This window comes from Hemicordylus capensis, chromosome 2, assembly GCF_027244095.1.
Source record: "Hemicordylus capensis ecotype Gifberg chromosome 2, rHemCap1.1.pri, whole genome shotgun sequence".
In the NCBI taxonomy this organism is placed as follows: domain Eukaryota; kingdom Metazoa; phylum Chordata; class Lepidosauria; order Squamata; family Cordylidae; genus Hemicordylus; species Hemicordylus capensis.
The window spans coordinates 267,051,531-267,065,741 of record NC_069658.1 but is presented as its reverse complement, the minus strand read 5'-3'; positions in this window follow the sequence as shown (position 1 = coordinate 267,065,741).

Genomic DNA, 14,211 nt, shown 5'->3' with positions numbered 1-14,211 from the left:
AACACACTTCTATAGGGCAAAAGAGTTTGATTCCCTCGCTACTTCTGGTTGAAGGTTATGGGGAGCTCCTGGTAACATGGGCTTGATGGACCACCAGGGGTGCGAATCCCACCTGACCCCCACGCATTTGAGGAGTCCTCCCCTCTCCCCCACCAAATAACCTATATCTCCCTCCAAAAGTGCCTCCCTTCCATTTAAGTGAAGAGTTGCTCCTCAAGGTTCTCTGCCCTCTGCCTGCACCCCTGAGGCGTGCTCCCTCCCGTCCCCCTGCTTGCCCTCGCCCCAGACCTGTCCTCCTCACTGTGCTTCCAAGAGACTAGTAAGCGGGTGGAAATGGAGGGTGTGTGCACTCCCTCTGAGTGTCCTGGAATGGGCTCTCCAAGAGAAGGACCATTCCTGCTCCTGGAAGAAGCAGCTTGCTGTGCTTGTTTGCCGGCTCTCTATCTCTGGGCAGCACAATTGGGAGGGGTGCATTCCCTGGACCCAATCCCTATCACTCCATCAGAGGGAGAAAGGCAGCAGGGGGGAGGTCATGGCTGCTCCTTGAACAAACAGCTGCCTTTGCCCCTTTGACCCCCATGGTGGTGGAGATTGGGCCCAGTCTTCTAAGCTGTGTGACCCCCAAGAGAGAGGGTGAGGTCAAATAGGCAGGCAGAGAAGGCACTCCCCGCCTTCTCTCTCTGGGCACAGGTTACCTATGCAGGCAGCTGTCTTATACTGAGTGAGACCACGGGTCAGTCTAGTTGATTGCCCACACTGACTGCCAGCAGCTGCCCTCCAGGGTTTCAGACAGGAGTCTTTCCCAGCCCTATCTGGAGAGGTCAGGAACTCCGCCTGGGACCTTCTGCATGTAAAGCAAGAGCTCTGCCACAGAGCTACGGTCCTTCCCTCTTGCTACTACAGTCACCCCTCGCCAACCACGAGGGCTCTGTTCTGGCAAAACCTCACCACTGGCAAGTAATTAAAATGAATGGGAAACGGGGTTAGCGGAACTGAGGTTGTGAACAGGCCAAACAAATCAAAGAAGAAGTATTTTTAAAGTTGCCAAAAATCACCCCAAATCCATTAAAGTCACCAAGAATAAGCAAAAGGAGTGAGCAAATTGAACCTCTGGGAAATTTTGAAAACCCTCCCCCCAAATTGCTTGAACCCCCCAAAACCACTCAAAGTCACTTTAAATCATGAGGAGTTGGTAGGGTCAGCAAGAGGAATGAGTGGGTTGACTCTCTGAACCCCCCAAAATTGCGGGGGCGGGGACCCAAATCACTAAAAAAATCTAGCCAAACTACAGATACTTGGGTCATGGTTGGTGAGACGGGTCACAATTTCCCAGTCGCAGATACTCAAAACCTCAGTTGGGAAAACCGCAGTTGGCAAGGGATGACTGTACAGCAACCCCAATGGCCTCACTTCTTCCCATCCATGGGAGGAACAGCAGCTGCCTCTGCTTGCTTGCTTGCTTGCTTGCTTGCTTGCTTGCTTCCTTCCTTCCTTCCTTCCTTCCTTCCTTCCACTTTGCCTCTGCGCTGTGTGCAGTGGCAGACTCAGTTCTTTCCAACAGCTGAGCAATGTGGTGGTGGTGGTGGTGAATTATTTGGGGGCAGTGGCAGCTTTTCTGTGCAGCCACCACTCATGTGTCTATTTTCCTGCCCTCTGGCTGAGTCTGAGGGGGAGCAGGAGTCGGGGTGGGGAGAGATGTTGCTGTGCATGGTCCACCTCACTCATTGAATGGAGCCCAAAGTCCCCAGGGCAGCTGTACCTCAGTAGCAATGGGGCAATTGGTCAGTGATGGAGGGCTTCTGGAGGTGCTGGTCTGAAGGCAGCTGCCTGAGACTACCAAGCCCTGACTCTGCCCTGACTCCCATCTGCCTTCCTCAGCTCTTTTAATTCCTGCTTATGACAAAGCAATACGTCCACTTCACTCCTGCAGTTGTGGAGCTTTTCTTCTTTTCACCACTGAGGGGTCATAACCAGCTCCCCAAGATTCTGTGATTATTAGGGATAAAAGCCCCTAGGCCAGGAAGGGGCAGCTTCCCTTCTGGGGCTTACAACAGTTTCAGCAGGGCTGTTTTTGTCAGGACTGTGGTATATGGGGAAAGGGGCGGATGCCCCTTCCCTGAGTGCTGGGGTCCCAATCCTGACTAGGGGGCCCCTACGGCTGCTGTTTTAAGAAAGAAAAGAAGCAAGCTGCAGTGATGCATTTCGTTTCTGTTTGTTTTGACCCAATGATGCACTGTACAACTTTAAACAGTATTTTTTAAAAAATCACTCTTTAACAAACTCTAAGACTGAGCTCTCTAACACAGAGAATGGCATCTCTAACAACAACACTTTTTAGGGCACAGAGTACTTGATGTTCCTTACTTGGGTTGCTTTGACAACAGCTGTGTCAAGCAGGAAAGGGAGCAACCCAGTGGTTTCCCCAAAGCTATCCAGCAGAGAAATATTCTCAGTGGCTGCTCCACAATTGGGGAGTTCTCTTCTCCTGGAAGATGCTGAAAGGCATCATCTCATACTGTGAGGGAGGAGGCAATGGTAAACCCCTCCTGTATTCTACCAAAAGAAAACCACAGGGCTCTGTGGGTGCCAGGAGTTGAAATTGATTTGATGGCACATTTTACCTTTCCTTCTCTTGGAGACCACCAAATCCTATGCTATTGCACTACAAAACTTTCCAATGGGAACTGGCTTTGGGGGGTGAGAAGTTAGTATATTGTTCTCTGTGTGTTGTGCTTCTATTTGTTTTAACTGATCATTTTCTATATGGCTGATATAAATAATTTTACCTATCACGAGCCTTTGAAATGGATGCAACAGGGTTACAAATTAAAGCACACCAAGCTGGCCCTCATCCCAGATTGTACGGGCATCACACAGGCCCTCATCATAATAGATAGTTAATACAATATGGTTAATCTTTAGCATTATGAATTAGCCCACTGATATTATGCTAACAGAGTGAAGCAGCACCTAAAGCCCTGTTGACTCAGAAATAGCCGGAGCTGCTGCTTATCACATGGCAACAGCTGAGAGCTCTTCGTATGAACAAGCTGCTGGCCCAGAGCAGAGTGTCCATCCCTTCAACTTATGGCAGCAGATTATGCTTTTAAGCAGGACTCAGTTGCTCCTGGTCTAGTTCCAGCATTACAGTTGGCCGTGGATACCATTTACGTTATTGTCTTTCAGGCTTAGTTTTCTCTTTAGTGATGTTTGCCCTGGATTCTGTCTGCTGTACTAACTATAGCTAGAGGCTCTAGACACAGGGCTCTCATATTAATATGATGATTAATCCTAAAAAGGATTAGACAAATTCACAGAGGATAGGTCTAGCAAGGGTCAAAGCAATGAAGGAGGGAGCCTCCATGTTCAATGGTACTTTGCCTCTGCTTGCCAGAAAAAAAGGAAAGATTGTGCCGTTGAAGCTGGGTTCCAATAACAGGGGACAGTTACTGTATCTCCATCATGCCTACCTGGTGAGCTTCCAGGAAGCATTTGGCGGGCCAGTGAGAGACAGAATGTTGGACTAGATGGATCTTTGGTTTGATTCAGCTATATAGGTTCTGAAGGAGTGAGCCTCGCTTTGTAGATCACTTTAAACTCTCTTGGAGTCTTTACGCTTGTCAAATGTGTTGATCTTTGTTCTTTCCTAAGGGGCCCTGTGACAGTTTATTGTGACATTAACTTAGTAAACTAGGTTCACTGACCCTACAGAGTCAACAATCCCTAAATATTTCTGGGAAAACCTGGTGGCTATGTTGGACTCTCCACAGTGATGTATGTTTATTCTTTGGTGTGGGGAAACTGAGGCTAAGCTGGTTGTAACTTACAAGGATTCTGTTTGGAGTCACTGGGGTCAAAACCCTGATACCCAGAAGAGTGCAAGTGGGGCTCCCTTATGTCAGTTTCAGAAACCATAATAACAGTGCTCTGGACCTGTGAGCCAGAAGAAGCATTTAAAGGACTTTAAGTAAAGGTGTAAAAATACAAAGTTAATCTCGTGGTCAGGCGGCGGGGGGGAGTGGGCTGCTGAGGATCCTTACAAGGGAGGCAGAACATTGGAACTAAGAGTACTGGCCTCTGAGTACCAGTTGCAGGGGAGTCACAGCAGGAGGGAGGGCATGCCCCTTTCAACTCCTGCCTGTGGCTCCCAGCGGCATCTGGTGGGCCACTGTGCGAAACAGGATGCTGGACTAGATGGGCCTTGGGCCTGATCCAGCAGGGCTGTTCTTATGTACACACATTTTAAATTGAATCTCCTCTTTAATTTTATCATTAAACATACATAAGCGGTTAATTGAAACAAATAATGGAAATCAATGCATTTCATCCTGTCACCCATCCCACGCCTCCAACTATCCCTATCTTCTAAACTGCTATGCATCATCCCTTTGTCCCTTGGACCCCCACTGCTCAGTCCCCCCCCCACCTACCTCCCCCCGCCCCCCAAAAAAGGCTAAAAGAGGAAGAGAGAGATTGAGATAGAAGTGGAGGGAAGTAGGAAAGGAGGGAAGAAAAAATTGAGGTGAATGGAAAATCTTAGTGGCCAGATGATATAGTCAGGGGCTAGGCAGTAGTTGTATTGTTCCCAAATCTGAATTCTCTCCAGGTATTTTGGAATTTTATTTTATTATTATTATTTTACACAGTCAGACAGGTGTTATTGACTGGCTTGTTTTATCCAGACATCGAGTCCTTCCCAAGGACGTGGGATGCCAGAATTTTATTGTCAATGTTGTTGCTGTTGTTATAGATATCATCGCAGAATATAGGCTGTTCCCAGTAAAGCTGCTTTTTGTAATTGGCTGATGGTGATTTCTGTGGCCCCTATGGTGTTGAGGTGCTCTTCAAGGTCTTTTGGAACTGCACCCAGGGCGCCAATGACCACTGGGATTATTTTGGTCTTTTTCTGCCACAGCCTTTCAATTTCAATTTGTAGATCTTTGTATTTGGTGATTGTTTCTATTTCTTTTTCTTCTATTCTTCTATCCCCTGGTATTGCTATGTCAATTATTTTGACTTGTTTTTCTTTCTTCTTGACTACAGATATCTGGTGTATTGTGTGGCAGATGTTTGTCTGTTTGTAGTCGGAAGTCCCATAATATTTTTACATCTTCATTTTCTTCAACTTTTTCAATTTTATGGTCCCACCAATTTTTGGCTACAGGTAGCTTGTATTTTTTGCAGATGTTCCAGTGTATCATCCCTGCTACTTTGTCATGCCTTTGTTTGTAGTCAGTCTGTGCAATCTTTTTACAACAGCTGATTAGGTGGTCCATGGTTTCATCTGCTTCTTTACAAAGGCGGCACTTGCTGTTTGTGGTTGATTTTTTGACTTTTGCTCTTATTGCATTTGTTCTTAGTGCCTGTTCTTGTGCAGCCAGTATTAATCCATATCTGTAGTCGAGAATAAAGAAAAACAAGTCAAAATAATTGACATAGCAATACCAGGGGATAGCAGAATAGAAGAAAAAGAAATAGAAAAAATCACAAAATACAAAGATCTACAAATTGAAATTGAAAGGCTGTGGCAGAAAAAGACCAAAATAATCCCAGTGGTCATTGGCGCCCTGGGTGCAGTTCCAAAAGACCTTGAAGAGCACCTCAGCAACATAGAGGCCACAGAAATCACCACCAGCCAATTACAAAAAGCAGCTTTACTGGGAACAGCCTATATTCTGCGACGATATCTATAACAGCAACAACATTGACAATAAAATTTTAGCCATCCCAGGTCCTTGGGAAGGACTCGATGTCTGGATAAAACAAGCCAGTCAATAACACCTGTCTGACTGTGTAAAATAATAAGGTATTGTCCAACTCCCCTCCCCGCCACTCCCCGCTTCTAAAGGACTGACATGGTTACTTATGATTTTTGTGCCTATTATGGTACATTGTTTTTTCCTTAGCTGCCTGCTCAATCACCCACTGCTCAATGTCTGTGGGATATTTGAACTTTCAACCCTGCAAACACTTTTTCATTTCTAAAACGACAGCCACTGGGCCTCAGTGGTATGTTATATACACCCTCTTACCTGGAAACCTTGTCCCTAATCCCAGATAGGTGGGTGTTAGCTATGCTCAAAGGAATTATTTTCTCATTACTCCATATGCTTCTGGAGCATATTGTCATGTCTTTAGCCATGGCTCAAATTAAGCCTTGTGTATACTTGAATTGAGATCATTTCATTCGGATTAGGGACCTTTAAACACACTGTAATTAACCTTTCGAATTCAGTGAGAGTGGTTAAAATGTGCTTCAAAAGGTTTATTACTTTATAGATTGCTATTCTAATCCATGTTAGCAAGTATAAATCTAGAACTATGGTGGTTCAAAATAATGAATCTAAAATAAAAATGTGATTTTTTTTAACCTTGCCTTACCACACTTGCTCAGACACATGTACACTACCCACATGTGATTACTACACTTTGATTAGAGTTGGGGGAATTAGTTCTAAAAACCATTCAAATGTCAGTGTTAGAGCACTTCAGAGGAGTGAGAGACTGAAGCCTTCTTCAGATGTTATGAGCACCCTAGGTGGTGGGGTAGGGGAGAGAAGCAGGGAGGATTAAGTCCCACCACCCCCATTGACAATCACCCCCCTAGCGCTGATGATCATGGTTACAGCACCATTCATCTGAAGGAGGCGGCAGCAGCACCTAAGTGTGACTGCAGCGATCCAGGTTGCAGTTCACAGATTTGCTGTGATTGCTTATCGCTTATGGTGCCGCCCCCTTCTGATAAAAGGTGCCATAACTGTGATTGTCAGTGAGAGGGAGTGATTGACAGCAGGGCAGTGGGACTTCCTCCCTCCTTTTGCCTGCTATAACTGTGAGCATCCTTGTGAAACAAAGGAGTAAAATGTATGTGTATAACAGAAGCACAACGGCAATGAAAATATTTGGCAACCTGGGTAGCACAAGGAATTCACACAGTTCTCTGAGACTACACAAAAAGCGAGGGGGAGCAGGGGAATGACAGCTATGCAGGCAAAAGGGGTGGGGGGAGAGAATGTTCAATTACCTTTGCTTAGTAAAGACTGTTGCTTTATGTGAACCCGCAGCAAGCAAGGGGAGCACTGAGTTCCCCAGACAGTCAAGCACAAGAAGTTAGCCTGTGGCAGGCTTGCTTTGGCAAAGACTCCGCCTCAAAGGCTGGGGGTTCCACTCAGGGATTCTCTCTAGGATTTGTTCTCAGGGAGTCTTGGGGCACTCAAAGCACAAGAAAGCTCCTATGTAAGTCGAACACATAGTAGAGAAACTCAAGGACTCAGACTGCTGAGGGTGACTAGGGCAATCCAGCTGTGCCATGCAAGGTGCACTCAAAGCTAGTGATTCAGCGTAGTGATTCTGGATCCCACAACACAACCCAGGGTTCCGACTTGGGGCTCAGCAGCCCAGTGATTTCAGCTCAAGAAAGGAAAAGGCAGTGAAAGCAGGAGCAGGCTCTTGGCTGGGTGATTATTTGGAGCAGAGATTTAACAACTCATATACCTCCAGTGGCAGCAGGCCTTGCTGCTACTTCTCAGGAATCTTCATCCTGGGGGAACAGAGCAACTGAACAACTGATTAGGGGAGGCAGTGCCTTTTATAGGATTTTGTTGTGTTTAAAGTCCCCATAGGCAGGAAAACTCTTAGTTCAAACTCCAGTTTGGGATAATGGAGCTTGAAAAGGGCATGCATAGTGTCCAGTCAGAGGGCGGCCGGAACAAGAACTCTTATTGTCCATAATCTGCATACCTAGTTTTAGGTTCCTAGCCTTGATTGCATTCTGAGGTGTCTGAACAGGCTGCAGGTTTCAAGTTCCCTCCCTGGCTTCTCCAAGATAGGACAAGATTTTTATTTTAATAGGACAAGATTTTTTTATTGAACCAACAAACTACCAAAGCATACAGTACGTTGCCAAGATAGGGCTGAGAGAGATTCCTGCCTGCAACCTTGGAGAAGCTGCTGCCAGTCTGTGAAGACAATACTGAGCTAGATAGACCAATGGTCTGACTCAGTATATGGCAGTTTCCTATGTTCCTATGTTTTCCTATGTTCCTATGTCTCGGTGGCCTCACTTGCCTTTTAGCATATTAGCATTTATTTTGTCTGCCGGGAACTCAGGCTTCCTGAAAGACACCCACGACTCTGCAGCAGGGAGCCTCCTGTTTTTAGGTGGTTCCTTCACCCTAGCTTTGCACAACAGGCTGCCTGATCAAGTTTCTGAGGTCCAGTCTTTTTCTGTGGCATCAAGTGCCTGTTTATGCCTGGGTGCTCCTAATGGCAAATCACAGGCTCCCAGCATGGACAAAAGGAAAGCAGGGTGGTGAGAAGCAATGCTAATACAAGGATGGATAACTTCAACACTGCCCTCTTCTTTCCCTGTGATGCCACAAGTCAAACCCCAGATAGGAATGAATTTGCAATTGTAAAAAAAGCAACACACACACATACACTTTAGCACTGAGATAAACTCTAATCCACGTCAGGCTTTTATATATATATAAAAACAAACCTACTCATGCAAAAAAATCACACACATAACTTCTCCTCTGATCATTTTTAAGGTGACCTTTCCAAGGTCTCTCAGCATATCAGTAGCAAAGCCAGAAATAGAACCTGTCTCCTGTCTTTCAGGTCAGGCTTTGGTGACTATATTAACATGGGCCTGAGCAAGTCACCATGACGGGGCCTGAAGGAAGAGAAATCTGAAAGGTGGTTTCCCTTGGTCCAGAAGACTAGCCATGTCAGGCCTATTACAGATAAGATAGCAATTCTATTTCTGGATGGTACCACAGAGAATTTGCAGGTGTAATATATATGTTACATTACATAAAATATAAAATAGTTCCCTACACTTTTTTCTTTTAATCACGGAGAAGTGTTCCAGCTTGGCTTTCTCCTTGACACACTAGTTGTCTATGTGAGTGTTTGTATGTGTATATATAAATATATGTAAAATAGGGAGGAGTATTCCGTCACACAAGTCCCCACCTGCAGTGGTAAATTCCAAACGCAGAGGGCAGGGATCCCGACGTAGTCTTAGTCAAGACTAAGCACCTTTGAAATAAATAAGACATGACAAACTTAAGTCCCATTAGTTTTAATTTTAATGGGACTTAGTCATAACTAACTTTGCCTGGATCCTGGATAGTTACCTCTTTTATGCTGTTTGTGTAGACCAGAGCTGCACAACTTTGGCCCACCTGCCACTGTTGGAATACAACTCCCATAATCCCCATTCACAGTTGCCAGAAGTCAGGGATGATGGGAGCTGTAGTCCAACGTCTGCAAGAGAGCTGAAGTTGTGCAGACTGCAGAGTTGGTGACCATGCCAGATTGAGAACTAGACTTCAATCTATAATGCTAAAAATATTTGTAAAAGATTGTAGCACTTCAGAGGTAGAATCTATCTATCTATCTATCTATCTATCTATCTATCTATCTATCTATCTATCTATCTATCTATCTATCATTTATATAATACTTGATATGTGTATCTCTATATTTATTAGTATTAGTATTGCATAAACCATATTGTTTATTTTTTCTGTCGTCTGTAATTCTCACTGCTGTGCTTCCTAAGTAAGCTCTTGCACATAAAAGCTCACATGAAAGCTGATGAAGCTGCCTTGTACTGAGTCAGAGCACTGGCCAGGGGCATAGCTGCAGGTGAATAGAACTGTAGGTGGTGGTGGGGATGTTCCTCAGCCCCTTTGGGAGTGGGGCCCTACTAGTTGGGTGACAACTTGCTCTTGGCTCTCCCTCTTGCAACCCTCTGAAGAAGGCGGCAGGGGGAGGGGCCCATCTTCACATTTTGTCCCAGCGCCCACTGCAACCTTGCTAGTAACCCCCTAAACATGGGTGTTTGTGGGATTTTTCCCCCAGCAGGGGGTGGGGGGCAAAGGCTGCAATCCTATACCCACATACCTGGGACTAGGCCCCACTGAATTCAATGGGAGTGGCTTAACTCCCCACCACCACCTCATACCCATGCCACTAGTCTATCTAGCTCAGTAGTGTCCTCACACTGACTGGCAGAAATGCTCTACAGTTTCAGACAGGGGGACCTCTCCCAGCCCTACCTGAAAATGCCAGAGATTGAACCTGAGACCTTTTGCATGCAAAAGAGGTGCTCTACTACTAAACTTTGTCCTCATCGCATAACAACTGTTGCAGTACAACCCTGTACTGTTGACTGAACATAAATCTCACTGCCTATAGTACCCAAACATAATTTATCTGGTCTCTGTACAAATTGTAACATGGGCTCCTTCTCCTTGTTCCTTCCCCCATTTAAAGTCTTTGTTTTGAAAAGCTGGAGGATTGATTGCAGTCCTTTAGCTTCTTTAGGTCTTTTTGTCTTCACTCCTTAGGTTGCTGCCTGGCTGGCTTGTATTTATAGCAAGATGATGGCAGCATATATATTAATTATACATGAGTGAGAAGTGCCCTTTGGACCCTGTCCCTCGGATCTAGTGTCAGTTCTTCTGTGCACTCTGAAGACCAGACACCTAGCTCATTTACAACACAATACTATGCATATCTACTCAGAAGTAAGTCTCCCCCAGTTCAGTGGGACTCATTCCTACAAAAGTGTGTTGTATGACAGGCTTACACACACATGTTCTGTGGCCTGGAAACCTTATCAGCAACACTGGCCCTCAGTGGCCCTTCAGATGGGTACAGTGTACTCAGGTACAAGGGAAACAGGAGAAGCACACCATTTAGCCACACCCCTCATGCTGATATGCTCTGTATTAATTACCACACCTGGTTATCTTCACAGGTTCAGCGCTTGTCTGCAGAGACAAGTGCTGAACCTGGGGAGAACAAAGGGAGTGGCTAAGAAGGGGCATTGAGAGACTGGAAGTTGTTCAGAGGTGGGTGCTGTTGTCCTCATAGTACCCCTGATCTTGAAAAAATAGAATAGGTCTCGTTTCTTCTCAGGAAGGCAAATTGGTTTTATTGTCTGGCATAACATATTCAGAATCAAGAGCTTCAGGTGCAATCAGCCATGTTTGTTTGTTTGTTTCTTCGATTTCTATACCACCCTTCCAAAAATGGCTCGGGGCAGGTTTACAGAGAAAAAATAATAAATAAGATGGATCCCTGTCCCCAAAGGGCTCGCAATCTAAAAAAATGTTACAGTTAACACAAGCAAACAACAGCAACAAGGAAGTTCTTCACAGACACCTCTAGTGGTAAAAGCCCCTCCTTCAACTATTAACCTTTCCGTTCCCACAGTACTGTCAAATATGCTTTATTACAGAGGACAACAGAGATGATGAGGAGTCTGGAAAGTCCTATGAGGACTGTTGAAGGAGCTAGGGGTGTTTAGCTTGGGGAAGAGAGCCGACCCGAGCAGTAGTGCTTGGGGCCATCCCCAAGCAGTTGTGAGCCTCCCCGAGCAGTAGTGCACTCAAGGGGCGGGGTATAAATATGTTAAATAAAAATAAATTAAATAAATAATAAATAAAATAAAGGTAAGAGTAGGGGGTATTTTTTCATTTCATTCATTTGTAACTGTAGCAGATGCCTTTGTCTCAGAGCAAGCTCATGTGAGGGAAAGAAATGTTAAATCATCCCCTGCTGAGCTGCCTGACTAGGCTTCTCCTAAAACTCTTCTGCATTATCGTTAGGTTCAAAGGCTGCCACCACCACCCCTTTTGACTACAGAAACTCTCTGGACTTGGGGTGGGATAACCCAGAAAGAAGAAAAGGCTCTTAATTTGGCTCTTGGACAAGTATCTTCCATGGGCAAGCCTACACATGGTGAGAAAACTGATAGCTGCTGAACGTCTGAGGATGTGCTTGCACCAGAGAGATCCCTCTTTACCCCTCTTTTTCCTGAGTTAAAGACCAACTTGGAGAGGCTTGTAAAAAGAGAAGACTTTAAAAAAAGTTTTATTCAATTACTGCAGACTGCTTCTGTTTGAGGCTTTCTAGCTTTCTTAGATACAGTTAAGAATACTTAGTAGATTACAAAAATAGGTTGTCTTAGGCATGTTTAAATGTTTATAGAGTATTTTGCAATGCCCTAGGTAGGATGGGCATAGGCTAATGTTTCTTATTTCAATTACATTGCAGGTAAACTATAATAAAACAGTATCAGGAATATGCAAAAGCACACACACCAAAGAAATAGAAATTCTAACGCAAAGTCTGACTAAACAACTTTTCCCTAGACTAAACTTTGCTTTTCCTTGAACTCACCCAATTCCTAAAGAGAAACAAGATTCCTGTAATCCTTTCTTTCAAGGATCTACAGAGTTATTCCATGAGAGAAATCTCCATGCTGGCTTCGAACATGAGGTAGCAAACTCCATTGCCCCTCCCTAAGCCTTTCTGCACGTGCTTCTCTCCAACAAAGACTGCCCTTCTTGTTCTCAGAATTCCCTGCAACTGCTCTCTAGGTCCCACCCACCTGGTGTACTGATTGGCTGCCCTGGAGTTCACCAGTGTGTCAGTCAAGACAAGGGTTCACTCCCAGTTAACTCTTTAGGGGGAAGGGTGGCTGATCACTACAGTAACATTACTATAAATCTCAAGGCGGTGATAGCTGACTTCAGGTGCCTGGGGGACTGTCATGTAGCAGAAGGAACAGACTTGTTCTCTGTTGATCCTGTGGGTGGGACTAGAAACAATAGGTTTAAATGATAAGAAAGCAGACTAATGTCAGGCTAGACCTTTGGAGGAATTTTCTAACTGTAAGAGCTGTTTGACAGCTGAATAGTCTGCCTCATGCAGTGGGGGACTCTCTTTCACTAGACTATTTCACAGAGGCTGCATGGCCATCTGTCAGGGATGTCATAGCAGATTCCTGATCTGTGCATAGAATTGGACCAGAAGACCTTCAAGATCCCTTCTGACTCTAATATTCTAGGATTCTGTATTACAGAGGGCCGTTCAGATGATACTTGCCCTGCCCATTTGATTAGTAAGGAGATGTGCCACGAGCATTCCTGTCAGGATGTACCAGCACCCTGTCAACATATCTCTTTATCACGTGAGAAGCCTGTTCGTTCAAATGGCCCCTCTGTACATGCTCCAGATACATCCCGCCTCACCACATGCAATAAAGGGACATGCCAGGAGGGATGTCCTTTGTGTGTATCCTGAATAATGCGCTCTCAGCACATATCCTTCCTAATCACAGGGGCAGGGAAAGTATAAGAACAGCCTGCTGGATCAGGTCCAAGGCCCATCTAGCCCAGCATCCTGTTTCACACAGTGGCCCACCAGATACCACTAGAAGCCTACAGGCAGGAGCTGAGGGCATGCCCTCTCTCCTGTTGTTGCTCCCCGCAACTGGTATTCAGAGGCATCCTGCCTCTGGCTGGAGGTGTCCTGTAGCCCTCAGCCTAGTAGCTGTTGATAGACCTCTCCTTCATGAAGTTATCCAAACCCCTTTTAAAGCCTTCCAGACTAGTAGCCAACACATCTTGTGTCAGAGAATTCCACAAGTTGATTATGCATTGTGTGAAAAAGTACTTCCGTATAAGGACATAAGTATCATGCATACTTACCTAGTGTGTGTCGGTGTTGGGGGACCTGGCTAGTTAGCATGCTCCAGTTCCCCCTGCTGGACTATAACTCCCATGGCCTTCATCCATTGTGGCTGAGGATGATAGGAACTCTAGTCCAACAACATCTGGGGACCCATGTTTGAAATCCTCTGCATTAGGAGTTTTGAAATAATAATTTTCTTGCACCCATTTGAATCTTTCTGTTACATTTGGGTTTTGGGATGGCAGTTTTAACTGTGACTTTACAAAGTGTGTATCCAGGAGCAGAGAAAGGGATCCTTGTAGCTGCCGCTTCTGTATCCAATCCACCAGGCCATGCTGCCTCAATATAAGCTCAGATCTGTTCAGCCCTCAAATTATGAGGGGCACAAGGAAGGCAAGAAGTTTCTTAGTTAAATCCACAAGCTGCACCACATAACACCCCTCAAATCTAGATGAATCATGCCCCCATATAGCTTTCTAGGATAGTTAAAGGGGCCACCACAAAAGAGGCCATCTCTGCCCCCATACATCAAGTACTGGATCAGCCTCTGACTTAGAACCTCAGGCTGAGCTTTTTCTTGAAGCAACGAACCCTATTGCTGCCACCTTCTGTCTTGGCAGTACAGAGGCAATACAGGAGTAAAGGTAAAGTGTGCCGTCAAGTCAGTGTCAACTCCTGACGACCACAGAGCCCTGTGGTTGTATTTGGTAGAAT